The 13,174-nt window shown below is 39.3% G+C and overlaps 1 protein-coding gene across 1 annotated transcript in view; it reads left to right on the forward strand.

The window, feature by feature from the left end:
* The first annotated feature begins 1,611 nt into the window (after positions 1-1,611).
* The window catches only part of FUT9 (fucosyltransferase 9), a 203,343-nt gene continuing 191,780 nt past the window's right edge, over positions 1,612-13,174 (forward strand). Inside the window, exon 1 of the mRNA XM_047735035.1 lies at positions 1,612-1,684. The gene's annotated coding sequence lies outside the window, so the exon portion shown is untranslated. The remainder of the gene's footprint in view (positions 1,685-13,174) is intronic.

The following is a 13,174-nucleotide window of genomic DNA, read 5'->3' on the forward strand; positions in this document are numbered from 1 at the left end:
CATTTGTTACATAAGACATTTAGGTAAAATAGTATGTCTAATTTACTTATACTAAAGGATAAGATCATTTAGGCTTTTAAAAAAGGACTCAAGTAACTGAAAGACTACTAAAATTAGGCACACACACACTATCAAAAACTGTCTCCAGTGTGCTCATGGGGAGTAATTCGATCACTTCAAATGTTATGTTATTTGAGGACAGCTGTACTAGACTTTTTTTTTTCTAGTCATATCTTTTACACACATAATTTACTTTGCTTTCTGCTTACCCTCAACCACCACGTGAAGATTTTGAAACAAAATTATGGTTCATGGAAATCAGTCAACAATGTCCCAATTGTGTTATACTTACTAAATGTGTGGATTCTCACCCCTTGGATCTTGTGAATGTACAAGGCGCTAACTACAGTATCTATTTTCATACGAGTCTTTGCAGTTTACGAATAAACAAGACTGACTCACATTCTAACAGAGCAAAGAAAATCTACAATGGGAAAGAGAGGCCAACACTAGGAAAATTTGGGTAAAGACAAAATGCTCTGCAATAAAAAGGTTGAGAAATATTTCTTGTCCTGGTGTTTTAGGACGTTAGGGAAAGGGAGAAAAACCAAGGCAGAAGATAATGAACTGCCCCTGTACCCTTTACACTTAAACCTTCCTAGATCACTGAGAACATGACTCCAGGCAACCAGGTCATAAGATTTTTTTTTTTTTTTCTTTCCTTCTTCCCTTTCTTCTTTTTTAACCTCGTTAGCTAGTCAACCCCGGCGGCAAGCATACACCATCACCCTTAAGCACGAAACAGCTCCAAGAAGCTGGCGATGGTTGCCTGCATTGAGCTCCCCGCCGGCGTCTTCTGGCCGGACACCCTGTGCCAAAGAGCGCCCAGGAAGCAAACCGCAGTAGGGGCACGACACAGATGTCATGGATGCACATGCAAGATCATAATCTGACCAGAAAGGGGAGAGAGGGAGAGCGACGGCCCGCAGATCCCGGCCGGAAAACCGCGGCAATGGAGCCGGCGGCGGTGTGTGCGCACACAGGTGCCTCAGGCCGGTGGCTCCGAGAGCTGTGGCGGCCGCCTCTGGGGCTAGCACTCTCACCAGCGCGCTGAAGCCCCTGCTCCAGCCGAGCCTGGGTAACCCCCAGCCAGAGCTACGCGAGGAAGAGCCCAAGGAAAGGGCGCGAAGGGGGAAGGAGGGGAGGGGAGGTGGGGGGCGGGGGAGTGACCCGTCTCCTCATCTTGCATTTCTCCTCCCCGAGCTCTTCTGGTGGGAACCTTTGCTGAGCTCGTGCGCGCCTCCCTCCCCTCCTCCTCTCCACTCCGGGTGATCATCTCCTCTTCTCCCCTCGCTCTCCCCCACCCTCCCCTCTTTCCCTCCCTCCATCCCAGCCGCGTGCCTCCTCCCCTCCCCCTCGACTCCCTCCCCATCCAGCGGCAGCGGCAGTAGCCACTTCAGCGGAGCCGGAGATGGGCAGAGAGCGCGCACGGCGCGGCAGCTCCGGATCCACAGCCCTCCCCGCCCGCAGCTCCCTGCGCCCCCGCCGCCGCTGTCGCCTCCTCGGTGTCCCCAGGCTCCAGTCCCGCGGCTAAGACAGCGCCGCCACCGCAGCACGGCCCTGCCTGCCGCCTGCGCTGCGCAGCCTTCGCGCGCGCCCGGATGGCGCTTTCCTCCCAGGACCGGTGAGTAGCCTGGAGAGCGCGGGGGTCGGGCACTCAGGCTGGGAGCTGAGTGAAAATCCCTAGCTTTAGGGTACCACAAACCACCTGCTGTGATTGCTCAACCTGGAAGCTGGGGGTCTCGGGAGGACGCTGCTCCGTGGTCCCCGAGGGGCTGTTTGATATCAACTCTACCTGCTGGAAACCTGAACCCCTCTCCCTCCCTGCCGGGGACCGCTGCCCGCACCTCGCGGTCCCGCCTCACCTTCCAGCTCCCGACCACCCACCCTAGCAGTGGCAGTGGCTGGTTCTGACCCTCCCGTCACCCCAAACGGGGTCTTCTCTGCCTTCATAGTCCCCGCGTTTCTCTCTTCTGATTTCCCGCTTCTGTCAGCTGGCAAACGCCCCCCATCTGCCACCCTTTACCCGGTCTCGGGCCGACAAAGCCTTCTCCACAAAGTCCGCCCCTGACCCTCCTTCCCTCCTTTTACAAAGCCTGGCTGGCGAGCCCCTCTGTCCCGCGGTATTCCTTCGCAGAGCCAATGGTCCACCCGGCGAATTCTGACCTCATTCCCTCCACGCGATGGTGCCTCTTTTCTGTCTGCTTTTCTGACAGTCACCTCAGGAAACTGGCACAGACACGCTGTGATCCTGGCTTGTGTACAGTTACTTTGTGTGTTTCTCAGCACCTGGGTTGTTTAGGGTATGATCAAGCATGAAAACGGAAAGACAAGACAAAACAACAAAACACACACACACACACACACAGAGCACACACCCCAAACCTTTTGCGACTAAACTTTTGGTTATTGTTTGTTTTAAAGGGCACACATTTTTATGCTGCTCAGATATATTCTATTCAGTTTTAAAGGCTTCTTAGCTGACACACGGACCGCCCCTGTTTTACCTGTTTTCTCCGGAAAAGGTCTTGGTTCCAGGTTGAGAATCATGCACCTGACTGGGTGATGAATCTTCTTCCCAATAGCACTATCTAAAAGCTCAGCAACTCTTGAGGATAAGAAGCTTTTCCTCGAGGGAGAGGAGAGTGGCACCAAACTCATTCTTTAAAATCTTCTTTGAATTTGCAAGAAGCCAAAGCCCTTATTTTTCTTTAGGTTTAATGGCTAAGAAAGGGATATAGTAGGATCAGAAAACGCGTCTGAAATATCTCCTGTAGGATCTGAGTGCTGTTGTTGTGTAGTATCTTATCATCCAGACAGTCTTTCTGTAGAAGTTTTCTTAGGGCAGCTGCCTTTTCCTTCTGAAACCATGTTTAATGTTTTAGTATTTCTACTTGGCTTGAGAGATAACCGGGAGTTGTTTTCAATGAATGAGTATGAGCAAGGGAGGTAAAGGAATGAGTGAGCACGGGGAGAGATCACCTAAATACTAAAATTTGTATTCCCAATTCCCTATGTATTGAAATCTTAAAAAACAAAACTACTCACACACAATTTATGATTTAGTTTTTTAAAGAAGTGATGAAAACATATTAATTTCAGCATATTTTACTCTACAGAACCATTGGTCATAGGGCTTGTGCTCTAATTCATGCAGATAAAAGTATTCAGAAATAAATGTCAAAACTTTAAAATGTGTCCCATTTGAGTATGTGGTATATGAATATGAATTTCCTGGTATTATTATTATTATTTTAACTAATTTTGAAGAAATAAAAATTAAATTGGCTTTGTTACTCTCGCAGTTGATGCAGAGAGATGCATTTTTCCTCACCTTAAACTAGCAAGTCTCTGTCTACACAAGAAATAGAAAGGGAAAGTTGAGCAATTATTTAGAGAATTTATCTAGTGGGGATTGCCTTAAAATCTTGCCTTACTTACAATGTCAAGATTTTTTTTTTTATTTTATTTTAACTCAAACTGTATCTGAGCCTTTATTTCTCTTTTCTTGTGGCATAGGCAAAAATGCAGTGAGCAAGTCACTGGCAAGAGATGGTTTTAAGTAAACGTGGAGAGCTGCATCTAAAGTTAGAAGAAGCTATGAGCAATGACTTTATTGTTGGTTTTCTAAATTTAGAAATTTTAGTTGTTTAAACTTAATGCTTGACTAAGAATAATATTCAAAACCAAGTATTTAAACTTACAATTATTGCACATATGCACATGTGGTCATATGAGGTGGATAGATGGTAGGTAAGAATTGTGAACTGAATCAAAAGGTCATTTCTTTTTCTCTAAATTCTTTTACCCTTTGGGTAACAGTGGATGCTTACTGTATGCAATGTGTCCAACACCAATGAATCTGTATTGGAAAAGATACATCCCAATTGAACAAAAAGCAAAGCAAGGAGCAATGCTGACTTTGATCAACTATTGCTCATAATTGTGTAAATGATAAGTACAAGTGATATAGGCTAACATAATTCTAATTAATGTCAAATTCTAGACAATGTCAGAAATGTCTTGGCATACATTTTGTAAGGATGTATGCGTGTATACATGGCAATATTAAAATGGTCTCAGAATTGTGAAAATGCAAATAATTAATATGCCATATTATGGCAGGAATTCTGGTTAAGAACTCTTGATAAACTGGAACTCAAGATCTACCTAAATTTAATGTCATTGTCATTGTGAAAAACAGCTAAATGTAACGCTTGCGGAGACAAGGCATACCAATATTTGAATGGCATATCTTTGAATATCATTAAGTTATGTCTTATAATGCTTACTAGAAGATGTGCCACCTAGAGGACAGGATGGGTCTATATTAAATGTTTACAATGGTAAAGAGAAATTAAAAATTGGTAAAGAGAAATTTAAAAATGTGGAAATGATATAGATTATTTCACTAGTAGACTGTATTAGTTGAAACCTGTTATGTGAAACCATTTTTTGGCTTGTGTGTGGTGGTGTTGGAGAGTGGTGTGCTAAAGAAGAGAAAACAGGCAAGAAGGGAGAGATAAAGGATAAAAAAACAATGGATACTTGCTTAAATTCTTATTCAAATTCAGGTAACTAAATACAAGTTCTATTATTTTGGTATTTGGGATAACAGCTTTTTTCCAACTTTGATTTTAAGAAATGTTTCTTTAATTATAGCAATAAAAATATTTTTTAATGAAGTGACTCATTTATTTTATTCAGTAAAACCTAGAGATTATAGGCAAACTGTTTTATGTAAACTAATTGACCTAAATAAAATTCTAGGCAAAATTTTTTTTAAAACCTTGAAAGAAGGAAAACACATATTCACATACAACTAAAATTACAATATTAAATAAAGAGCCAGGTGCTTTAGTGTTTTATGAAGGCAAGAAGATTCAGTTGATGGATAACTACCTAAAATACTTTCATAGCTTAATATGTATCTCACATATTTTTCTATTTATGTTTCTTGGTGTATTATTCAATTTTTATGGATTTTTGCATTTTTATTCATAATTCACAAGGGTCTGTATTTTATTAAATGCCTTAAGTTTTATGAATTCAAAATAATTCTCATATTTTATTTGTAAATATCAAATTATTATATCAATGTCTACAATGGCTATGTTTTCTACCCCATTCCATAGGAGAAGAGATATTTAACAACAAATTCTCAAAGAACAAATAAGCAAAATTAATATTTCAATGCTAGCATGATGATTAGCCAAAGTTTAAAAGTGCTTTCAAAGCGATACTCTCATAAGATCAATTAAACAATTGAAATTCTTGCAGAAAAGAAATATTTAGATTTAAATAGAAATATTTAGATTCTGTGGTTTTGCATGTGACTATGTGAGATTCACTTTTATTCATGTAGCTGCAAATAGAACGGCGTTCTTAATAGAAGGAATCACAGAATTTAGATATTGATTAGAGAATGTAGAGAGCATTCCTTTCCCATCATTTTACTATATCTTACCCAAGGTTCTTAAATAGTTAATAGAAACAGAATTAGAATTCGGGTCTTTTACTCCATGTTGTATGTCTTTCTATAAAATAAAAATCAGTTTTCCTTCTTATTTTATTTTAAGAAGGTAATAAGGGAAAAATCAGTTTGAGTATCAAAAAAAGCTGAAATTAAGTGAAATAAAAGTCTGTGCTTCTTTAGGAATTGCCCGGTCCTGTCACCATTATAGTTAAAAGTAATATTTTTCTGCTCAATCATTTTCAGCTTCAGGTTAAAGCTTGGGAAATGTTTTGAAAACTTAACTGTTACTGGTTTACCTTAACATATTTTAATATTTTTACTTAATTTTCATCATAAGTTTTCACCCATACAGGTTTCTTTCATGGCAATTGTATGTCCTGGACACTTTCATTTTACCTTTTAATAGATAAGTCATTGAAAAATATTCCTAAAAACAGATTTTGGCTTCCATAAGTAAAACAGGAGAAATCGACTTAAAGTTTTATCTCTGTATATTCAGCCTTTCTGTTATCACAGAGAAAGTTTATGCATCCACACACAAACTTTTTGGTTTTGTTTTGTTTTATTTGTCACTGTAGCCTGTGAATAGCTCAGGTGGTCAGGGAAGATAAATTTGTTTCACAAAGTTCCAAGTCTATAACTGAAAATCCTGGCACTTTGAGAATTCTCTTCACTGATGGCCAGATAGATCAGCGAAAGTGAATGACTCAGTCAATGGGGAACAATCATCATTATGGGTAAAAGATAAACTTTCAAATATATTCTTGGTGATGTTTGCTTATCACGGCTATCTCACCTAGGAAGAGCAACATGGTAATATAGATTGACTTCTCAGTTACGTTATCTGGAAGAATATAGTGTTGTCTAATTGTGCCTGGGTTGATTGAAGTTAGGGGAATCTGTGACTTCAGACTGCTGTGTGTCTGGTTCAAAGGCTGAGGGGAAAGCCTTGGCTTAGGAAAAATTACTGCAAATATATATTCATTGTCATGACACATGAATATGAGTTGATCATTGTCTTCTTTAAACCAACTAAGAGATAGATTTTTTTTTAAAGATTTTATTTATTTATTCGACAGACAGAGATCACAAGTAGGCAGAGAGGCAGGCAGAGAGAAGTGGGGAAGCAGGCTCCCTGCTGAGCAGAGAACTTGATGACGATGCCGGTCTTGATCCCAGGACCCTGGAATCATGACCGGAGCCAAAGGCAGAGGCTTTAACCCACTGAGCCACCCAGGCGCCCCCTAAGAGATAGATTTAACTGAAAGAATCACTATGTCTCTAAGGCTCCCATAGCCTAATTTCTTTGGAATGTAATTCAGCCTCCTCTTATTGAGGGACTACTAAGTGCCAATAACTGAAGTGGCTTCAGACACAGGATGAAGTCATGTAAGTTCTGACCTCAAGCAGCTTACAATAAACTGGAGAGACAGATAAGAACAAACAAAAAGAAACAATAGGACACCAGCTAGCCATAATCTAAGGCAGCCACCATGTTACTGAACAAGGATGTCCAAAGAAAAAATCAAAAAGACTATAACTTAGTTCTAATGTGCCTCGCCAATATTGATAGAGTTTTGCCATGACTGAATCTTGGCATAAAAACAATCTGTGTCCTTAAAAAACCTTATGTTTCCACTACTTTCCATATTAATTTTAACTCTGATGAAGATTTTTGTTTTGATGATGCAGGAACCTATTATTATGAACTAATACAGATAGTCCCATACTAATGAAACCAATGGTTGATTCCATCTTCATAAGTCATAGGTAATTTTTTAAAGTAAATGTAACTAAATATATACTTTTAACATAAATTTGAAATATCAAGTTTGTCTTTTAAGAAACTTAAATCTTCAAGGAATATTCCAAGGGAAATGTACAAAAGAGGGAAGAAATGATGGAGACAAGTGAACAATACATGTAATATTGATTAAACAATAAAAGTTTACATATAGCTTTAGCAAAATATATTTAAATTTAAAGAGGTAATTTTAAATTTCTATAATTTACTTTAATAATGAACACTTATTGAGCAAATATGACTGTATGATACAAAGGGACATGGGGCTGTTCGTGATAATGATGGCTTTATGCTTTGACTGTAGGAGACAACTGGCTATTTCAACAGCCAGTTCCTGCTGACTTTCAAAACCCATGAAGGGTTTGAGATTTTACTAAGCATGAATAATTGATCATAGACCTTGTTTTGGAGGGACTACATGACAGCAGTCATTCTAACTTATTCTATTTGTCCATGTCAATAGCCTGGTGGCATTTGTCTGCCCCACTGAGTGGCTAAGCAATACTTACAGAAATGGAAGTGGAAAAAACAGCCAGAGGTGTTGACAGGTATTTACATAGGAAATGCAGAAGCTGGGGCCATCCCCTGCTATTTCTAATACATTTCCTTGCTAAGATTAAGGGGAAAAGGGAATATAGATCAAATCATGGTCAGAGTTGTCTGGCAGGGGATGGCAGATTCAGCAGAGTTAAATTTAGGACCCTTGTAACAGTTTGGGAAAGACATTTTTTTTATGTAAAACTGAGATGCCACAGGAGCCAGGCAAGCTGAGAGCTTGAATATCCCATTTCCATTTGATAAATGAAGTCTACAGAACCCTTTCTCACAATGTTAGTCACTAAGGTACGTTGACTCACCCCAAAATGATATGTTCCTTCCATGTCGGAGAGGTGACCAGTCCAAAACCTCAAGGGGGAGCTGCAGGAAGATGCTGTCTGCCTTTTCCAGAGGCCCTGTCAGCAATATTGTTACTCACAGAGACCTCTATCTCACAGATTTATTAGCAATGTAGGACCCCAAATGTAGAGAGCTTCCTGCAGCCTACTTGACAACTTCCAACACAGAGTATGGAAGTATCTAATACCCACAGATTCTAGTAAGATTCTGAGCACCTTTCTTATTGGCGGAAGTTGAATAGACAGAAGTTTTCCTTTGACAAGTCAGAGGGATTGGATATTACAAATCTGCCCTTAGAGTCCCAAGAAACTTTATTCGACAAGCAGAGCCCTGAATTCTGTCAGGGTTTATCAGCTATTTTAGTATATGTGATGATATCACAGTCAAGACGTTGATAATGGACTTTGTCATAGACAGGATATCATTACAGAGTTAAACTTTGTACAGTAGAGGGTAGAGGCACTCATACTGCTCACCTGCTGATGACAAATGGCAGAAGAATTTAGCTACCCCTGGAGAAAACCTGTTGGAACGTGGGGAGTTACTACAAATATATATTCATTGTCATGATACATGAATATGAGTTGATCATTGTCTTCAGGAGTGAGTGGGATAGAAAGAAATCATTGTTACAGTCCAGTGTAATATAGCAAATTGTTTTTTAAAGATTTTATTTATTTTGTGACAGAGACACAATGAGAGCAGGAACACAAACAGGGGAGGGTGGGAGAGATACAGGCTTCCCGCTGAGCAGGGAGCCCAATGCGGGGCTCAGTCCCAGGACCCTGGGATCATAATCTGAGCCGAAGGCAGACGCTTAACAACTGAGTCACCCAGGCACCCCAAATGTTTAGTCTGTGCAGTGGATTCAGTTACATGAGCAGTTGGTGTTAATCCATTCTAAGCTTCCAATCCTGTCTTGTTATTATCCATACTGAGCTGTTGTGTTAAGATACTGCATCTCTTACTACCCATGTTGCCTTCAGGTCTGTAACCAGGGCTGTCATTTCCTTTTCCCTTCCTGGGCTTTTATACTGGTTTTGTTGGACTATCTGGGAAGAAACAGAAAGAAAACTAGAAAATGATTTATATGTTCCATTAACACTTCTCTATATGTGGCCTTTCCCAATTGTGACAATCTTCTCAGGTGCTATGGATGATAAAATATAAGCATAGAACACATTAATTTTTACCATACAATCAAAGGTAGAAACAATAAAAATAATACATATAATTGGTCCCAAATTCATCCACAAGGTCATGTTAGCTTGCCTTTTCCATTGTGAATTTTGCCTTAATGCCATTAACTAAACCTGAGTATTCTATAAATCCAGGTGAGAAAGTGACATGAGGATTCATATCCAACACATCTATATAAGTTTGATCCCCCCTTCCATCTGAAGTTTCCTAGCATACTCAGGTAGGTGCATATATCCTTTGATCCCTGTTGGCCTCTAATTATGTTTCTCTTTAAAGGATAGCTCAAAGTAGAGGGACAGAGACAAATCAGGGAGCAGGAAAGGAGAGAGACTTCATTTGTACTTTTAGTTTCAAGTGGTATGAAATGGTTCATGGTAACCAAATGAATTTTGAATATTTTTGGCCCTTCCAATACTTTGTATGTGCAGGAGCAAGGCCCTCATGGCTGCCATCGTCCATTTCAGCCTTAGAAATCCCTGAACTCAGAAACCATAGGCACATTGTTATTTTGCCAGTCAATCTCTGGTTGACTCAGTCTTGGCTCACACAGGGTGACCTTCTTTAAAGACTTCATATTAATTTGGGTTAGTTGCCCCATTGTCCAGATAACACCTAATAAGTTTTTAATGGTTTTAATATCAGAGCTGAGGGAGTTTTCCTGCACAGTGGTGGTGACCTCAAGTATTTATCTAGATTTGCTTGGGTCTCTTTCTCTTTCTTTCTTCTTTCCTTTCTTTTTTACCCCCCTTTCCTTTCCTCCTTTCCTTTCCTTTCCTTTCCTTTCCTTTCCTTTCCTTTCCTTTCCTTTCCTTTCCTTTCCTTTCTTTTTCCTTCCTTTCTTCCTTCCTCCCTCCCTCCCTCCCTCTCTCCCTTCCTCTCTCCCTTTCTCTCTCCCTCCCTCTTTCTTTCTTTCTTTCTTTCTTTCTTTCTTTCTTTCTTTCTTTCTTTCTTTCTTTCTTTCTTTCTTTCTTTCTTTCTTTCTTTCTCCTTTGTGTCTCTTTCTAATTCTCCAGTAGATCAACTTCACCAGAATTCTAAACTCAATCAAAGGCAGTAAGAATTCAGATACTTGTCAAAGCCTCATTTGTGGTTTCCCAAAGGAGTTTTTCTGTCTCTGCCAAATCCCCCCAAGAAGGCTAAAACTCCCTTATAACAACCAGAACACACGATAAAAACAAAACAAAACAAACAAAAAACCTTTGAGCAATTTTATATTACTTCCAAATGGATATATTTGACATGATAGAATACAGGAGACGTATAGCCACAAGACAATTTATTACTTGCTACTATTCCTCAATAAACAGTGTTCTCCATGACTGCTTCTTTCACATGTGAACCAAATTCTAATGATTCATCTGGGTTATGCTATGGAATACTCCCTTTCATACACAATATGTGTGTACATCCCTCTATTGTCTGAAATAGGAAGCAACCTTCTGCCTGTCCAGTGCAAATCTTAGTATTAATTGTAATTGTTGCATGAGAACCTGGCACAGATTCGTGGATGCTAGCAGAAGACATTAGGGTCAGAGATGGACAATTTACTATTCACAGCAATAGCAGTAGGAAGAGTTTCAGCTTTTTTGAAGTGGTTCCCTAAGCCCTAGTTTCCACAAGCATCACAGAGCAGTCTAGATGGTACTTAAATACTACAAAAAAGGGATCCTGAACTCAAGGAGTGCAAATCTTTTATAATGGATAAGTATGCCTCCCTTTACTTTAGAAGGAGATGCTAGTTCTATCTTCCAAGGTTATTTGCTTTACAAACATCTTTTAAAAATATATCAGAACAAAAATAGTCAGAGCTTCTTTCATAATTTATTCAGAAATGTGAGAGACCCTTGGGAAATTGCCTCCTAACAATGACAGAAGATTTCAACAAATGCATATTTGGATAAGCTCTTTATACGTGGTATGATATATGTTCATCCTTGCTACTTCATAATGATGGAGTGCTTTAAACAGGTACAACCTGAGAGTAATGAATTTCTCAATAAGACAGAAACTAAGGACGTAACTTTTAAAACAAATATGTTGTACTTAAAGTGCAACATCAGACTCTTAATTAGCTGCTCCTAACTCTATCAGCTATGGTCTATAGACTAGGTAGTTAAAAAGTGTAGGACAGATTAAAGAACTGAGAATTTCTATGTTAGGAAGTTGAAAACTTGAGCCCAAACTACAGGATATAAGAAATGTCTATTTTATGTAATTATAGTAGATTGTAAATAAAAATCCTTAAATGAAAATCGTGTATATGCATGTTTTCCCATAGCCTTAATGCCTGTCTAATTCTTTAAGGGGTACCTAAATTTTTCCAAATAATCAGAGGAAAAAGGCTCGTTGCTATTTTATTTTGCTTAATTGTAGACTGTTTCTACATGAAACCATGAAAACATGGTTTTCATTTTCTCTGATATGCATCTGCTATACCCGAGGGTGGGACACATGCCTTTCTCTGTGTTGGTATAATGCCCAGGCTTATCTGTGCCATATTAAGACTTTACATTTGGCATGATATATTTATATGCATTTCCCCCGCTGTATTACTCTGAAGTTGGTTGCTTATTAACCTTCAAAACCCTAGTGTCTTGTTTCCCAGTTGATGCATGGTGGGTCAATATTTATGGAGGTGGACAAAAGGTAACAAAGTCCATTAACATTGAACTTACCACTGGATATTTTAGAGAGTTACCTCCCATAAGGCATAACTGAATAGAAGATGTGTAGAATATTTGAGCTGGAATAATCTTTAAGAGTTCTTAATGGCCATTGGTTTGTATTTTACTTACTAATTTATTTTTTAAATATTTTATTTATTTATTTGACAGAGACAGAGAGAGAAAGGGAACACAAGCAGGGGAAGTGGAAGAGGGAGAAGCAGCTTCCCTCTGAGCAGGTAGCCCGATGGTGGGCTCTCCTAGGACCTGGGGATCATGACCTGAGCTGAAGGCAGACATTAAAGGACCAAGCCACCCAGGGACCCCTGGCCATTGATTTAGTTATAGCCATGTTAAACATCCAAATTCTGGTGCTTCTTAGTTTTGTGACATCCTGAAACATTTAAAATTATTTCATATTTATTGTGAAACTTTAAAATTTTGTAGTTTGTATACTTTTAAAAATTGATGGGAGCATCACAAAATATAATGCAAGCCCTTGCTGAATTATCAAAGTTTAGGTGTCATTGATTATATTATCCAGGACAGATTTCTCTTTTAAATGCTCAGTTAGAAATTTCAAAGCCTTGACTTTTCCCCTTTATCAAAGGGTTAGACTAATGATGAGCGTACCTCCTTTCACCTTTTGCCCTGATGCACAGATGCTTTTTTTTGTTTCTCTGTCACAGAGTTTTTTTCTCTGATGTTCAGATGTCTGCTCCTCATGCATGCCTGCTTTCCCATTTTCTGTCACTGCCCCACCCTGATCACTATTGTTAGAACCAATGCTGCCAATCCTGAAGTCTGGTGCATTTCTCCCTTGCCTTTTTTCTTCAGTTTTTCAATTTATTTTGTATCCTATTGATTACTCGTGTTACAAAAACAAAAAACATAAAGCCTTTCTCTAAGGGATAGCTGCCTTCTGTACCATGAACTTGAAGAATCAAATGAAATGACGAGCTCTGTGGTTCTTCTTCTATGTGTGTTGGTTGTACATGGGCTGACTGCAACTTCATTTCAGTTCAGGGGCTGTGATGTTCTGGTTTTGTTCCAGAGCCACTTTGGAAATTTAAG

This window comes from Lutra lutra, chromosome 6 (assembly GCF_902655055.1).
Source record: "Lutra lutra chromosome 6, mLutLut1.2, whole genome shotgun sequence".
Lineage (NCBI taxonomy): Eukaryota > Metazoa > Chordata > Mammalia > Carnivora > Mustelidae > Lutra > Lutra lutra.